Genomic DNA, 18,602 nt, shown 5'->3' with positions numbered 1-18,602 from the left:
ATTCAACTACCGTTAATTTCACGCCTACCCACATGAAAGAAGAGTATAACAATAGAAACAAAAGGAGTCCTAACGATTATGGCCAAAAGAAAAGAAGTAAGAAAATAATGGGGTTGTGGAGAGATAATAAAGTGATGATGATGGTAATGAATGAATTGTCAAGGTGAGTGTGAGTGGTTGTTTCTCCTTCTCTTCGTGGTACTTCTTTATTATTGCAATGGGTTGTTATTGTTGCTTGTGTATTGTGCCCTATTGTTTGTTTATTTATCTTCACTGTTTACTCCTGCTGTGTGTTTGAGTGTAGCTCTTCTTTGGCCCTGTGTGTTGGGCTATGCGATCGTATGTTGCCGATTTAGTTACACATTTACCACAAGCAAGACAACACAGACAACCAACGACGGGTATTGATATGATGTTTTCTTCTTTTTCTCGCTAGCTCTCTCTTGCGCTGTGTAAACGTACGAATGAATCGATAAAGAGAAGCGGCGCAAATCTTTTCTAGTGAGTGAATTTTAGTTTAACGTTTCCTGTCTTGGCGTGTGGTTGGTTAAACGAAACGATAAAAACAAAAGGAACGGATAAGCGACGACGTCTCGTATTTTATTTTCTTTTGCATTGTCCTCTGAAAATACCAAAATAAACAAAAAATTCTTAAAAAAATAAATTTAATACGAATGAATGTGTGTTTAATTAAAAAAACGTTAAAAATAAAAATACCTATCAAAAATAAGTGTGACGAAATTAAAAAAAAAAAAATAAAATGAATCCATAAAAAAGTGTGGCAATACAAAAAAATATATATAAAAATCAAAAGAATTGAAAATTGTTTACAAAAGAGCACAAAAGAAATTTATAAAAAAGAGAAATAAACGAAAATAAGAAAAATATTTTCTTATTTCATTGTTGCGAATTGAGAGAAGAAATTTGAAAATTTAAAAATAGTGCAATAGTTTATTTTTTTTAAAAATATCTTCAGAGAATTTAAAAATATTACAAAATCATTGGAATCATTTGGATAACAACGGAAATCAATCAACAACTAAAGGTAAATATAAACAGAAACAGAAACACCTGAAATGTTTAGCGGGAATTTTAGTACTCAAATTGCCGACGGCATACATATGTACATAAATCACACACTATTGGATAAGAACTTCTGTCGTTGAAGAAAAAATGCCCACAGACTGCTATGGTATACAAATTTGGAAACAGAAAAGCAACATTGGTGGATTATATTCTCAAATTACCTTGAGATCGGTGGATATCACCTTGAGGAAACTAACTCTAGCTATCCTTGATGAAAAGACGGATATTATACGAACGCTGCTCATAGATAGGTAAAACGGGGTTTGCATTGGAGCTTTTTGCCGGATTAACCTCGTTTATGAGAATTTATTTGACGTTTACGCTATGGAATTGACATTTGAAACGCACTGAGTTTATTTAATCCGGATAAGTACAAACGGGTATAAAAGGGAGTAGCCAAATTCAATTTTAATGACACCAAAATCTTATGCGGAGACAGACCAAAACGAGGATAAAACTTAGATTAGTAGGCTAACAAGCATCCTTATAAGTAATCTGAACAAAATTATTGGTCCCTATGTGCAGATAATAGCATGTGCAAAGCATGAGAAGAATGCAAACAAATTTTGGAACAATTTTAATACTTTCTCTGCCAATGCCCGCTTCGTAAATATAAGATCCGAACTTTTAGGGAACAACGCCAATAGCTTAATAAAATAATATCAATTGAACTAAAACAGTGAAGGGATTTTGTTAAGGTCACAGAATTCCTAAAATAAAAAATATACAGACTCCCTTTCTTCCAGAATGAAGACAAGAATCTTTTCAATATAACCTAAATTTTAATTTTAAAGTCGGTAGAAGTTATATCTGTCATTAGCTTTTTGGAATCGACATCCAGAAAATGGCCAAAAAAGAATAGTGAAAAAGGTAGATAAGGCATCTAAAACAATACCTCACTTCGCGGGACTTATGAATTGTAATATATTATTTATCCAAATAAAACAGAAATCTTAAAACCAGTAGGGAAAGGATCAAAGTCGGCGGGGCCGACTTCATGATACCCTAAAACATTTCACATTTCATTAAATTTGGAGAGATATAGGGTTTCTGGTCCATCAAATACGTGAAATCGGGCGAAAATATATATGGGAGCTATATCCAAATCTGAACCGATTTCGAAATAATCTAACACATTTATTTCTAGAATTCAGACACACATTTTAAATTTCATTGAAATCGGACATAAATATCCCGTTTGGTTCAGGAAATACGTGAAATCGGCCGAAAATATATATATAGGAGCTATATCCAAAATGGAACCGATTTCGATATAATTGGGCACATTTATTTATAGACGGAATTCATTCACTTATTCCACATTTCACCGAAATCGGACATATATAGCGTGTTTGTTGCAGCAAATACGTGAAATCGGCCGAAAATATATATGGGAGCTATATCCAAATCTGAACCGATTTCACCAAAAGCAATAGCATTCTTTATATGGCTAAAAAAAATGATATTCCCCAATTTTCAGCTGAATCGGGCAATAAATGCGACCTGTACGTTGCGAATGGACGGACATGCATAAATCGACTCGGAAACTATGGGTCTACCTATCTCGTTTCCTTTTGTATGTTACATACAAATGCACAAAGACATAATACCCCGTACCACAGTGAGGTGTAGGGTAAAAAAGTGATCTAATTTTTTTTAATTATTGCTATAGAATTTTTTCAAGACGAAATTCCGCCACATTTTAAAAATTTCATAAATTTTTTATTCAACGATTATGTACTTAGGGGTTTTTAGAATTTCGTGGCCTTTTGGAAATCTTAACGAATTTGGACGTTCAGAATAAATGCACCCATTTTGGTAATAAATTTCCTTTAAATAAAAGCTCAAAAGTGTTGATCTTTTGCAGAGGAGGTGCCTGAAGGAATTTAATTTTGGAAGTAATTTTTTTGTGCCAAACAGACATTTTAGTTGGTCAATGTAGGATTTTTTAAGTCCTTGGAAGCATGACTTGCCCGTGAAAAAATTATATCGTTTTAGTCAGAATTAACCAATAAAAATTCTAAAATGGCACTTAAGCGAAAATTGTAAACTTTTTTCGAGAGTTACGGGAAGGAGTTGGCCGATATACCCCCATTATTATAAGTCTTCTTTTGTTATAGTTTGGATTTACCTAACAGATTTATAGCGTTCCGGCTAACTTAAAGTTAAAAGTGATGATTGAATTTCAAGGAGGAACTTCTTGTCATTAACTTTCAATGTGAAAATTATATTTTTAATGCCTACAAATTAGTTTATTTTACATTAGCAAATCCATCAGATAATAAAAGAACACATGTGGTAATGGCCCATAGTCTATATTCAAACTATTACGATGTGCAAAGTTTGGTCCAATGTGAGTTACTCCTTATCGCGACCACCATTTTTATTGGCCAATATAGGATTTTTTATAGCTTTTGTACAATTATGTCGCTGAAAACAGGACCAGAAAGAGTAATGTCGGTAATAATTTAATTTGGGAAAAATGTTTAATATGTGTAAAGTTTCAGCCTAATCGGATATTCAATTCGTAAGTAATCGTACTCATCAGTAATTTATGTTCGTGCCGCACAATGGTTCATAAATCGATTTTCCGTGACCAAAACCCCAATTTTTTGTAGTCACCGATTGTTTATTTCTATTAAGGATTCAATACAAGTCATAGTAAAACTAAGGAAACCAAAAAATTAGTTCAAACTATTTTTCCCATTTTTGAAAATTCGTAATTTTTGCAAATTTCTGGAGAAAGAAATCGCTATTTCTCGGAAACTATAACAGATATTGTGTTCATTGCGTTAGGTAGTATTGTTGCCTTTAAGAAACGTTTTCATAAATTACGATAGAGTTTACACGAAGTAAGTTATTTTATTTTTCCTTAATAAAATCTCAAATGTATTGGAGTTGAACTTTTAGGGAACAAGATTACCGAGAGTGTCTTCTTTCAGCCCATATATGCTTTTGTACCCGTCCCTTTCCGCCTGTTTAACACTTTTTTATACCCTCCACCATAATATGGAGGGTATATTAAGTTTGTCATTCCGTTTGTAACTCATCGAAATTATCAGTATATATATTCTTGATCAGCGTAACTCCCCGGAGGTAAAATCAAATTAAATATCGGAACCTGGAATGTACGAATTCTCTATGAAGCTGGAAAATTAGCTAATACGGTATCCGAGATGGACAGACTTAATATAGATATTCTTGGCGTATGTGAAACCTGGTGGCCAGACAGCGGCGATATATGTACTCGAAACGCTAAAATGTTCTATTCAGGAAATCTTACAAAAAAATCACAGAAATGGCCTTGGAGTAATACTGAAAAAAAAACATAGCAAAATTTGTTGAACGGGGGATTCATCCCAAAATCTGACAGAGCTATGCTTATAAAGCTGGAAACTAAACCAATAAATATAAATATCATACAGGTATATGCTCCAACTGCCCACAAAAGCAAAGAAGAAATAGAAACTTTTTATAAAAACATTGAATAGTTGTTGAAACTAACAAAGCCCCATGAAATTACTATTGTACAAGGTGATTTTAACTCAAAAATTGGCAGGGTCGTATGGACTAGGAGAACAAAATGAAAGAAGGGACCGCTTGATTCAGTTCTGCCAAGAATTCAACCTCAAAGTGACAAACACGATGTTCAGCCTTCCAGCGATAAGATTATACACCTGGAAATCGCCACAAGATAGACCAGGAAACATCTTAAGCAATCAAATAGATTATATATTAATAAATCGGCGCTTTAGCTCATCGATAGCAAAAACCTCAACATATCCTGGGGCAGATTTCCCATCAGATCATATACTTCTAATAATGAAGCTTAAGATAAAACTATCTACTACCAAGAAAAAGACTAGGAAAAAGCTAAACACAGAACTGCTAGGAGATCCACGAATTAAAGCGAGTATAAAAGAGAAGATAAACGAAGAACTATCTAATGTTGATAGACACGATGTGGAAAACATGTGGGAAAGAACAAAAAATACTATGAAATCAATCTCCGAAAACAGCCTTGGCAAAAGCAATAAGCCAAATAAAAATTATTGGATGACAAATGAAATACTACAATTAATGGAACAGCGACGCAAATATAAAAATCAAAATTACGAATTGTATCACAACATCAATAAGGAAATAAAAGCCGAAATCCGAATTGCCAAAAATAAACAACTAAATTTGCAGAGTCAAGAAATCGAAAAGCTTCAGAGTCTACACAACGACTTCGAAGAATCAATCAATAAAACTTCAAAAGGTATACTCATTGGTGGTAGATACATCAATAACATACTATACGCTGATGATACTACAATACTAGCTAATAGTATCTCAAATCTGCAAGAATTAATGGACAAATTGGTGACATGCAGCAACCAATATGGACTAAATATAAACACAAGAAAAACAAAATATATGGTTGTGAGCAGGAAGAATTGCCACAGCAATATTTCCCTTAAAATACAAAATTTATCAATCGAAAAAGTCCAAAACATTAAATATCTCGGAATAACTTTAAATGACGAATGGGATTGCTCCAAGGAAATAAGAAGGCGTATTGAAATTGCTAGAGACTCGTTTTTCAAATACAAGAGAGTTCTGTCCAGCCATGATATAAATCTTGAAACTAAATGTAGATTTATAAATGCATATATATGGTCAACCTTACTATACGCTATGGAGGCATGGACAATAAAATCATTAGACGTGAAGAAATTAGAATCCTTCGAAATGTGGATCTACCGCCGAATTTTAAAAATACCATGGACTGCCTTAGTTCAAACAATGAAGTGCTTCGAAAAATGAATCGAAATAGAGAGATAATGATAAACATCAAAAGACGAAAAACTGCCTACCTTGGACATATCATGAGGAATTCAAAATACAAGCTCTTGCAGGATATCATAAAATTAAGAATATAAGGAAAAACTCCTAAAGGCCGAAAGGAATTGAGTTGGATAGCGAATATTCAAGAATGGACTGGAATACGAGACGTGGGACACCTACTTAGCCAGAAGCAGAGACATATTTGCCGATATTGTGAAAAATCCATGAATTTATTTGAATTTTTTTATTTAGAATCCATTGTTTCTTTGTAATTGTAATGGTCACCAACATTCGTATGACGAATAGGCAAATAAAGAAGAAGCGTAACTCGATATAGCCATGTCCGTCCGTCTATTTGTAAACACGCTATCTTCCGAATGAGTCGAGCTACACGGCCGACATTTTGAACGAAAATGGGCTATATCGGTCAACACTTTGGTATAGCCCCCATATAACGGTACCCCCCGATTTCAGATATTTTGACGTTATTAACCACATTTTCAGACCGAATTAGCTATAATTTGACATTTAGGGTTCCCAGTGGCCAAGAAACTTCTCCACCAGAAATTATTGACGGTACCGCCCGATTTTAGGTATTTTGACAGTTTTGGCTACATTTTCTGGCTTAATTAGCTATAATTTGGCATTTAGTGTTTCTAGTAGTCAAGTAACTTCTCCACCTAAAATTGTCGCGTAGCTACTTTCGCAACAGAAAGAAAACTAATAATTCCATATTAGCTCAGAGTATTTCATGGTGGACTTGTTAAATTAACTTGAATTAAATTAAATTTAAAAATGGGTGTTTTTTTCCATACCGTTTTCCATATAAATTATTGATTTTTTTTTTCAAAATGGGCATTGTTTTACAATATGAGTTTTATGAAAACCCAAGGAGTTCTTTTTTTAATTTTTGAACAAACTTTCAAATTCTTAAAAAAAAATTAAATTTAAAAAAATTGTTTTATATTATTTTGTTTATTGTATTATATGTATGTATGTATTTTTATTATACAGTGCCCGGCATAACGAAATTTGAAATTACAGTTTCGGTGATAAGTGTAACTAATGATTAGATATTGCTGCAGTTATCTATTTATTTTGTAACGAACAAATATCAAAATACTGAAAACGCTGTAAATATGCACGATCTAGGCAGAAAAATGTGAAATTACAGACGTTGCTCTCCGCTAAATAGAGTAGAATTACAAATCTAATCTTACTTATGCACACAAATCCTCATCTTCTGAGCAATTTAGATGTCAAAACAAGTTCTCTATTAAGACTAGAACCTCCAGACATTAGAACAAAAATTAATTTGAAATCATATTTTGCCATTCCAGCCGGTTGATGAGGCATAGCTAAAAAATTGTTAATTAGATTTTCAATAAAAATCATTTACCAAACACAATCATTGTGGCAGAGCATATTGTGGACTGATAAAAATATATTTGAACATAATTCGTCGTGACATACAGTTTTCAGTATGCTTGGGTCAAAAAACCACCAAAAAGTTGGGTATCTTTGTGAAATAAGTGTCCTTTTGATGCTATTTCCATGCTCAAATGCTGCCAGGCATTAGAATAGTCTGATCCATCGTTTAAAACACTGCGATATTTAATTTTAATCGTTAATGATGTGAACTATAATAAATATTTTGGCACTTTGAACTATCTTTCATAACAACATGGTAGTAAACTGATCGAAGTGTTATGTATTCATTTGCAGAACACTACTGTTATGGTAGGCTGGATTTTGTGGAGCACGTTTGACGCGTATTTCAGGTTCAAACTTAAAGTTATTTCCTTCAAATATCACATTTTAAGAGAAAAAATGTTCTTACTCTCATAAAAAGTCGAAATCCGCAAAATATTCCGAGATGGGAGAAAACCATCGAAAATGTTGTTTAATGATAAATCTTTTGAATATCCCTATATCCTTGAAATATCGATCCGTCAATGGGTTCATAATGGTACATATGTGTGTGAAATATATTATTTTTACCGTAACTAATAATAATCAAAAATATAAGTAAGACATTTTTATTGTTGAGGTCTAAAAATCAATAGAACAATTTTGTCAAAATACTTATGCCACGCAGTGAAATGTTATTTCCATTACAAAAGAATAGAATATATTAGAATATTTTTTCATATTTTTGTAGAAGACTAATACGGTAAAAAACCAAACATAATTTTTTTAAACTTGTCAAAATTATATTGTCTTTAGTATGTACGGAATGTTGTTCTAAAATTCGGCTATTTCAAAGTCCATAGCTGGATGTGGACGGACCGACGGATGTGTCCAAGTCAAATAAAAGCGATACCAAAGATTGAGTGAACTTTATGCTAGCAGAGAAGAAATATTTTTCCTCTTCTTTTATTGCGAATCTGAAAATACTATCGTTCATTCAACCAAAAAATACAACTAAGCAGCTAAATTGAGAAATATAATAAAAATCATTTAAAAAAACAAATTGTCTTCTTCTTCCCAACCATGTTTTACAAAAAGTATTTTCATCCCAAAAAATGGGTTGCTGAAATGTGTGATATTGGTTAATGTGATCATACATACCGTTCAAGGAACAAATTACATGATTGGTCTAAAGCTTTAAATTGTTGAATTGAGAGAAGAGAACAATACCTTGTTGTAGCTGCACCAATATAGTTAATGTATTTATGGTGTCTTAAACAAAATACATGGTTAAAGCAACAATATATATTTTCACATATTCCAATTTTATTTCCCAGAATATGAATGTTTCAACAATATCTCTTCTCTGAGTGTATTTAGATTCAGGACACATAATATCGTCCACTATAATAAAAAAATTAATTCTTGTAGGGAAATATATTATATACCGAATCCGACAATATATTTACAATACACATATTGCTCTTCAAATATTGTTAAATTAACCATATTTATTTGCCTCTACCTTTTGGAAATCCTATAGAGATATTGTTGCGGAAAAGGAGTTAAAAGGTTTTCCTTTTTATCTTATTAAAATCTTTTTTTTTTTTTTTTTGTTCTCATAAACATTATATTGCAAAAATTCACTTATTATGCATTCAAAATGTCCGAACATCACTACAAAATCATGTGGGAACAAAAACGATCTTATCTTACGCTGCTATTTTAAAGATTACCTTCACAATAAATAAAAATAGGATCCAACTAACAAATCCATCAAATTTATGACAAAACATTTTTGAATAATTTACACTTCATAACAGCCAAATGAACTTAAAACAAAATTCACCTCAATACATGCCTCACAACCTTCTTCCATCTTCATCTTGTTGCTACTTTGACAAGTTGGAAAAGTGAAAAATGAATTACACGAAAAAAATGTAAAAGAACAGAATTTTCACATTGCCATGAATGATATTATAACGCCCACAATATTAGGCCAAGCGACTAAAACAGATTTCTAACAGAATGAGAAACATCAGCCAGAGAAAAAAAAGAAGAAGCATGAATGCAATCAAAGAAAAAATAAGAAGAACAAGAAAAACATGATGAAGAAAATTTATCAAAAAAAGAAAATCAAATCTCTTGGAAGATAAAAAATATGTTGATACTTCATGGTGTTGTTGTAAAGTTGATGTTGTTGTAAAGTTGATGTTGTAGTACTGTTGATGTTGTTGTTGACAAAAAATCACATGGCAAGCAATTTGAAATGCCTTCAATCTCGAATTGAATGTCCGGCGGCCGGTCTCAAAAGACACTTTGTTGTCGCCCATCAGCCCCAGCCAGTCCGCCCAGCATTCAGTTATTCAGCCATTCATTCGTTCATTCATTCATGCAATGATTCCTTCATGCATGCCACGAAATTTGAGTAACACCAAAATGTAATGAAATGGGATTTTTTGATTGAAAACAACAACAATTCTCAAAAAACCAAAAACTACAGCATCGTAAAAAAGTAAGGGAATCATGTGGCCCAAAAACAAATCCAACATAAAAATGATGAATGAATAACAAATGTTTACTTATAAATGGCGGGGAAGCCATATCCTCTGCTGGCCAATCTCTGACACATACATGTAAATGTGCAAATTTTCAAATTTGCGGTTTCTAATTCACATTGCAAACGATCCGTCCGATTCGTTCCGTTCGGCTACTGCAATTCTGTGATCAACTATTTTTGGAAAAATTTATGGCAAAGGCAATTTAACATTTTTTTCTATTTGAAATGAGGGAGAGGCTCGGCTGAGGAAGAACTTACATGGATTTTGAATATTGTAGATGACTTTTTGGCTTGTTCCTCTGGTTGCTGTTTCATCTGGCAATAAATAACACAATCAAACAACCATTTAACAACATGTTATGCTTGTTGTTTAACTTGTACAATGCTTGCATTTCAATGTCTGCGTTTTTTTGGATATTCAAAACTGTTTCTGTTTTGTTAATGTTGTTTTTAAAACTATAAAATTTCAAATTGTAATAAAATTTTGCACCAGCACACACATCATTTTGAGCGGAAAATGTAATGTATAAGTGGCCCATAAAATGCATTTCAAATGCAATCCAGTCACACGTGATCATCGTCATTGGAAAAACACTGGTCCGGAAATATTTCCGAAGGCGTTATATGAAAAACATTTTTCTTTTTTAATGTTAGAAACGGTCTATAGAACCAACCTATCTTTTAAAAAGGGTCTCTAGGAGAACCCATTATTTTAGAAAGGGTCTCTACGAGCACCCTTTCTTTCAGAAAGGGTCTCTAAGAGCACCCTTTACTTCAGAAAAGGTCTCTAAGAGCACTCATTATTTCAGAAAGGGTCTCTAAGAGCACCCTTTATTTCAGAAAGCGTCTCTAAGAGCACCCTTCCTTTCAGAAAGCGTCTCTAAGAGCACCCTTTACTTCAGAAAGATCTATAAGAGCACCCTTTATTTCAGAAAGGGTCTCTCAGAGCACCCTTTATTTCAGAAAGAGTATCTAAGAGCACCCATTGTTTCAGCAAGGATCTCTAAGAGCATCCTTTATTTCCGAAAGGGTCTCTAAGAGCATCCTTTATATCAGAAAGGGTCTCTAAGAGCATCCTTTATTTCAGAAAGGGTCTCTAAGAGCACTCTTTCTTTCAGAAAAGGTCTCTAGAGCACCCTTTATTTCAGAAATGGTCTCTAAGAGCACCCTTTCTTTCAGAAAAGGTCTCTAAAAGCACGCATTATTTCAGAAAGGGTCTCTTGAGCACCTTTTATTTCAGAAAGGGTCTATAAGAGCACCTTTTATTTTAGAAAAGACCTATAAGTGCATCCTTTATTTCACGAAGGGTCTCTAAGAGCACCCTTTCTTCCAGAAAAAGTCTGTAAGAGCACCCCTTATTTCAGAAAGGGTCTTTAAGAGTACCTTTTATTTCAGAAAGAATATCTAAGAGCACCTTTTATTTCAGATAGGGTCTCTAAGATGGCCCTTTATTTCAAAAGGGCCTATAAGAGCACCCTTTCTTTTAGAAAGGGTCTCTAAGAGTACCCTTTCTTTCAAAAATGGTCTATAAGAGCACCCTTTCTTCCAGAAAAGATCTGTAAGAGAACCTTTTATTTCAGATAGGGTCTCTAAGATGACCCTTTATTTCAAAAGGGCCTATAAGAGCACCCTTTCTTTTAGAAAGGGTCTCTAGGAGTACCCTTTCTTTCTAAAAGGGTCTATAAGAGCACCCTTTATTTCACAAAGGGTCACTAAGAGCACGCTTTATTTCACAAAGGGTCACTAAGAGCACCCTTTCTTCCAGAAAAGGTCTGTAAGAGCACCCTTTATTTCAGAAAGGGTCTTTAAGAGCACCTTTTATTTCAGAAAGGATATCTAAGAGCACCTTTTATTTCAGATAGGGTCTCTAAAATGACCCTTTATTTCAAAAGAACCTATAAGAGAACCCTTTCTTTCAGAAAGGGTCTCTAAGAGTACCCTCTCTTTCAGAAAGGATCTCTAAGAGCACCCTTTATTTCAGCAAGGGTCTCTAAGAGCACCTTTTATTTCAGAAAAGATCTCTAAGAGCACCCTTTATTTCACGAAGGGTCTCTAAGAGCACCCTTTCTTCCAGAAAAGGTCTGTAAGAGCACCCTTTATTTCAGAAAGGGTCTTTAAGAGCACCTTTTATTTCAGAAAGGATATCTAAGAGCACCTTTTATTTCAGAAAGGATGTCTAAGAGCACTTTTTATTTCAGATAGGGTCTCTAAGATGACCGTTTATTTCAAAAGGGCCTATAAGAGCACCCTTAAGAGTATCCTTTCTTTCAAAAAGGGTCTCTAAGAGTACCCTTTCTTTCAGAAAGGATTTCTAAGAGCACCCTTTATTTCAGAAAGGGTCTCTAAGAGCACCTTTTCTTTCAGAAAGAGTCTATAGAAAGGGTCTATAAGAGCACCCTTTCTTTTAAGAAATTGTCTATAAGAACGCTCTTTCTTTAAGAAAGGTCTGTAAAGTGTCTATAAAAGCAGACTTGGCACCCCTTCTTTCAGATCAGTAAGATTATTTTTTGCAAATTTTATTTTAAACAACAAATAATTCTTCCAAATGTCCGCACAATCATCCTGATAATTTATGGGACTCTAACTACCTTTTTGCTAATTTTTCTATATACACATATTTTTTTTTTTTTATTTTAACCCCTTTCAAAATTAGAAAGAAAATATCGCATAAATTTTTATGATTGTACTATGTCTTCGTATTTTTGTCTCTCTCATGAAATAACACACAAGTCATTTGTTTTAAAAATAAATGAAAATGTTCTTCTATGTTATTGTTTTCATTGTTGCTGTTGTTGTCTATTCTTTCCACTTAGTCTGTGACTTAATCAGTGATAAAATATCTCTCATACACCTGCTAGGATTTTTTTTATGTGGGGCTGTTTGGTAGAGCGATGACACATATCAACTTTAAAAAATGCAACAACAACATCAATAACAACAATACTGATGATAATGGCAAAATTTATAGTATTCAGTTTGCATACATATGATATCTACTCGTATGCATGTGGATTAAGGTGGGTGGGGAAAACGGTAGGGTAAAACTTTTTTTGCTATTTGGATAAAAGGGATAAGATTTTAAGAACGGTTAAGTTTTCCAAGATGCTTTCTTATTGGGCTAACATGGATAAATTTTCCTTGATGCTTAGACAATGTGTATAAGTTCCATGATGTTTGAATAATGGGGATAAGGTTTCCACGATGTTCAGATAATGTGGATAGTGATTTCCAAGATGTTTGGAAAATGTGGATAATTTTTCCAAGTCGTTTGGAAAAATTCTGAAAGAAAGGGTGGCTTCTATTGAACCTTTCCGAAAGAAAGAAAGAAAGAAAGAAAGAAAGAAAGAAAGAAAGAAAAAAAGAAAGAAAGAAAGAAAGAAAGAAAGAAAGAAAGAAAGAAAGAAAGAAAGAAAGAAAGAAATAAAGAAAATGTGCTTCTACAGACCCTTTTTGAAAGAAAGCGTTGTTTCTAAAAGAAAGGGTGCTTTGATTGACTCTTTCTGAAACAAAGGGTGCTTCTATAGACCCTTTCTGATAGAAAGGGTGCTTCTGTAGACCCTTTGTGAAAGAAAAGGTGTTTCTATAGACCCTTTATGAAAGAAAGGGTGCTTCTATAGACCGTTTTTGAAAGAAAGGGTGCTTCTATAGACCGTTTCCGAAAGGGTGCTTCTATAGACCGTTTCCGAAAGGGTGCTTCTATAGACCGTTTCTGAAAAAGGCTGCTTTTATTGACCCTCTCTGAGAGAAAAGGCTGCTTTTATTGACCCTCTCTGAGAGAAAAGGCTGATTTTAATTACCCTTTCTGAGAGAAAAGGTTGCTTCGGTTGACATTTTCTGAAAGAGAGGGTGCTTCTATAAACACTTTCTGAAAAAGGGGTGCTTCGATAGACCGTTTCTGCTTCTATAGTCCCTTTCTAAAAGAAAGGCTGCTTCTTTAGACCCTTTCTGAAAGAAAGACTGCTTCTATAGGCCCTTTCTGAAAGAAAGACTGCTTCTATATGCCCTTTTTGAAAGAAAGGGTGCTTCGGTTGACCTTTCCTGAAAGAAAGGCTGCTTCTATAGTCCCTTTCTGAAAGAAAGGCTGCTTCTATAATCCCTTTCTGAAAGAAAGGCTGCTTCTTTAGACCCTTTCTGAAAGAAAGACTACTTCTATAGACCCTTTTTGAAAGAAAGGGTGCTTCGGTTGACCTTTCCTGAAAGAAAGGGTGCTTCGGTTGACCCATTCTGAAGGAAAGTTTTCCATGATGGTTGGATGACGTGGATAAATTTTCACAATATTTGAATAACGTGAATAAGTTTTTCAAGACATTTGATAACGCCGAAACTTTTTCTAAGATATTTGGATAATGTGGACAAGTTGTCCAAAAAGTTTGGATAATGTGCATAAGTTTTCCAAGATGTTTGGGTAGATAAGATGATACGTATTTCAAGTTGTATGGTATGTAAGTTTCCATGATATTAAATAGCGCGGATAAGTTTTCCATGATGTTTGGATATAACCGATAAGTTTTCCAAGATGTTTGGAAAATGTGAATAAGTTTTCTAAGATGTTTGGTTAATGTGGATAAATTTTCCACGAGTTTTGGATATTGCGGATAATTTTTTTCAGATGTTTGAATAACGTGGATAAGTTCTTTCGACATTTGGATGATGTGAATAAGTTTTCCATAATGTTTGCATAATTTTTCCACAATATTTGGGTAATGCTGATAAGCTTTCCATTACATTCGGATAAAGTGGATAAGTTTTCCGTTACTTTTGGATAAAGTGGATAAGTTTTCCATGAGGTTTGGATAATGTGCATAAGTTTTCCAAGATATTTGGATAATGTGGATAATTTTCCCTAAATATTTCGATAAGTTTTCCAAGATATTTGAATGTGGATAAATTTTCCAAGACGTTTGGATAATGTGGATAAATTTTCTATAATATTTGGATAAATTTTCAAGATATTTGGATAACGTTAATAAGTTTTCCAAGATATTTGGATAATATGGATAAGTTTTCCATGATTTTTGAATATTGCGGATAAATTTTGTCAGATGTTTGGGTAACCTGGATAAGTTTTTTCCGACATTTGGATGATGTGGATAAGTTTTCCAAAATGTTTGGATAATATGGATAAGTTGTCCAAGTTGTTCGGATAATATGGATAAGTTTTCCAAGATATGGTTATGTTTTCCAAGATGTTTGGATAATTTAGATAAAGTTTTCAAGTTATTTAGATAATGTGGATAAGTTTTCAATATGTTCGGATAACGTAGATAAGTTTTCCTTGATGTTTGGATAATGGGGATAAGTTTTCCAAGATATTTGGATAATGTTGATAAGTTTTCCAAGATATTTGGATAATGTTGATAAGTTTTCTAGGTGTTTGAATAAGTTTTCCAAGATATTTTGATAACGAGGTTAGGTTTTTTTATAAAATTTTTGGATAACGTGAATAAGATGTTTATAATATCTGGATAACGTGGATAAATTTTCCAAATATTTGCATGACGAGGAGAATTTTTTTTTCAATATTTGGATAACGTGGATAAGGGTTTTTATAATATTTGGATAACGTGGATAAGTTATCGAAGATATTTGGATAACTTGGATAAGTTTTCTAAAATATTTAGATTTTTGAATAATGTGGATAATTTTTTCAAGATATTTGTATAAAGTACATAAGTTTTCGAAGATATTTGGATAATATCAACATTGTTTTTATAGTCGATCTGTTCAAACATTTATCCACAATCCACCCTAATACAAATACCAATCATCAGATATTAAGAACAAAACAAATACAAAATATTCATTCGAATCACTGAGCGAAACACAAGACATTTAGATAAAAATCCGAAAAACGAAACGACACAGAACATAAAACACTTGTAGCAGAATTTCCCTACCCCATCCAACCAACCTCTCCACCCATCCTCCCCACACAATCCCAAATCACACAAAAAAGCCAAAGAAACTGATCATTATTATCGTTAAAGTTGGCTAACAAACTATCTATGATTCTACCTTCCCTTCTCCCTAAAAAGAATATACGATTCTTGAATTTCTCGTTATTGTTGTTGCTACTGTTTTTGTTGGAAACAGATAAATGAGATAAAAATTGAAATGTGATGGCGCACTGCCATTATTGCCATGGCAAATGTTGCACAATGAAAGTGAAAGGCATCCCCTGAACAGCAGCCATGCACCCAGCAGCAGCGAGTCATACACGTCGATAGATATGTGGTGTGGGGGGATGTTGTTTGTCACCCATTGCAAAACGAAAAGGGGTGTGACAATTCCTTTTTCTTCTTCACAACTGTTTACAAAGTAGCAATTTGGCACTTTTTTAAGAATTTTATTTTTTGATTCATAATTGTTTTCCATCCAATTTATAAAATTTTCTTTTTTGGCCAAAAGAAAAAAAACGAAACCGAAATGTGTCATTTTTCATCATATGGGCCACAGCATTTCATTTCATGCAAATGAATGTTGAAAATTACATACATACATATATGTAGGGATTTGTTTTGCCAATGTGTTTGTGTGCCGTTCTTTGTCATTCTTTGTTTTTCTTTTGTTGTTGTCATTTGATTTTTGTTGTTTTGTGGTTGAAATGAAAACCTGCTGTGATGTTAAGTGTTTTATAACTTATCTTTGAGTATCTTCGAACAACAATAACAACATTTCAATACCAACCACATAATCATTATTATCAACAGAAGCAACAATAACAAAAACAACAGCAACAACATCAGGGAGGCTTTCTGGGGGACTCCACCATAGTGTGGAGAAGACTATCCAGTTAGGATGAGACAACAACAACACCACAACTCAGTCACACTCGTTAATTTTATTGGTGTTGTTGCTCTTTTATTCTTTAAAAGCGTTCTCTCAGTAAATATTAACAATCTCCACTGGATCGTAAAACACAATGGGTTGAAAATTACTATTAACATTGCGAGAAATCGACATAATGGATTTCGACCCCAAATATGTTCGGACGAAATCCCATTCAGACAATGGGTGGTTGGTACGAATGATAATAAATAAAAAGGATCGACCGATTCGGTCTTAATTTTGCACATTGTATTTTGTCCTAACTTAGATCATGTTAGAAAATATGCCATGTCGGACCTTTTCTGTTGGTCCCTTTCCCACAAAATTTCAAAATTTTTCACTTTATGGTCTGCACGATAACTTTCGAAGATAGTGACCGATTTGTTTCACACTTTGCACATCCTCCACAAAATTTTTGACACAAGTGTAGTTTAGGAACACTTCTCAGATCGTTATGAATTTTTTCAGCAGGTTCTACTCACGATCCATTTTACGCCGGTAAAATTTGTTTCGGCGGCAAGTACGTACTTCTTGAGATAATGTCTTGAAGGCTCTAAATGAATGACCCTGTCGGCACCAACTAAAATGACTGATGGGCACTACAATTTACAAATTAAGCATCCGATGGACAACATCGTAAATTTTCTTCCAAACGTACCTATATCAAGTTCTAAGACGGTCTCTGTCGGAGAACACCTTAGGGCATCTTCCTCACAAAAGTTCAAATTTTTGCTTAAGTGCAGTTTAAGGGCTGTTCGATGATTGTTTTGAAATTTCCATCGTAGGTAGTCCTTGGGATTCTGATTTCAACGATATAATTAAAATATTATAAAATAATTTTTTCGTTGGCAAGTCCATGCCTCCCGACATAATCAATCACCCAAAAGCTCTCAAAAAATCCTACAAATTTAAATGGTTGGTGGACACGATAACTATCGAAAGGAGTGACTGGCTTTAGTCCAGCACCGACCATAGGAATATATAGACAAAACGAATGCATGTGTGAATGTATTAGTGAAAAAAGCAACAACCAAATGATGTTTTTTGTTTGGTTTTGTTCACGCATAGTGTACGTGAGGGAGAAAAGCAAATGCAAAGACAACTCAGTGGGATCGCTGAGTATACTCTCTTTGCAAAGAAACGCAGCCCTGCTTTAGTCCAACCTTCGGATACCACAAAAGTCCCTAATTTTCGCCTTAGTGCAGTTTAACGGCTGTTCACAGATTGTTTTGAAAATTGACTGAAGGTAGTCCTATCCTGAGTAAGTCCATGCTTCCGGATACAATGGTCCAAAAGCATTGAAAATTCTACGGTGACGAAATAAAGTGGCTGGTGGTCACGATAACTGTCAATTGGAGTGATTGACTTTGGTCGAACCCTTGCACATCGTTATATTCCTTCCAGGAAACGATCAGGTTCGAATAATACATCGGGCAAGACATTCCTCACAAACGTGAGGCTTAAGCGCTGTTCAAGGTTTTGTTTTTTTTTTTTTTTTTTTAATTTTTCATCGAAGGTTGTACTTGTATTCCGATTACAACGATATATTTTTTATGGGCAAAAACATACCTGCTGGCATAATGAATCGAAAGCACTAAAAATCCTACGACAAAAAAAAACAAAAATTGTTGGTGGGCACGATATGATCGAAACATAAATCAAGTAAAGATAGACTATATCGGACAACACCTTCGGTTGCCTCCCTCACAAATGTTCAAAATTTCCACTTACATATGTGTAGTTTAGGGCTATTCGAGGATTATTTTGAACATTTCATTTTATAGTCGTTGTGATTTTGATAAAATTTGTTGGTGGCCAAATCCATGCTCCCTGACATAATGACCCAAAAGCTCTAAGAACGTAGGAGTTGATCAATTGGCTGGTCGGG

General features: G+C 33.8%; 1 protein-coding gene across 1 annotated transcript in view; it reads left to right on the top strand.

The window, feature by feature from the left end:
• The first annotated feature begins 354 nt into the window (after positions 1-354).
• The window catches only part of so (SIX homeobox 1 protein sine oculis), an 89,626-nt gene continuing 71,378 nt past the window's right edge, over positions 355-18,602 (top strand). The window contains exon 1 of the mRNA XM_073957108.1: positions 355-1,045. The gene's annotated coding sequence lies outside the window, so the exon portion shown is untranslated. The remainder of the gene's footprint in view (positions 1,046-18,602) is intronic.

Source organism: Musca autumnalis, unplaced genomic scaffold (genome assembly GCF_047663935.1).
Source record: "Musca autumnalis isolate F117 unplaced genomic scaffold, ASM4766393v1 scaffold_5, whole genome shotgun sequence".
Lineage (NCBI taxonomy): Eukaryota > Metazoa > Arthropoda > Insecta > Diptera > Muscidae > Musca > Musca autumnalis.
The sequence above is the reverse complement of the archived record's forward strand: the minus strand, read 5'-3'. Positions and strand labels throughout refer to the sequence as shown.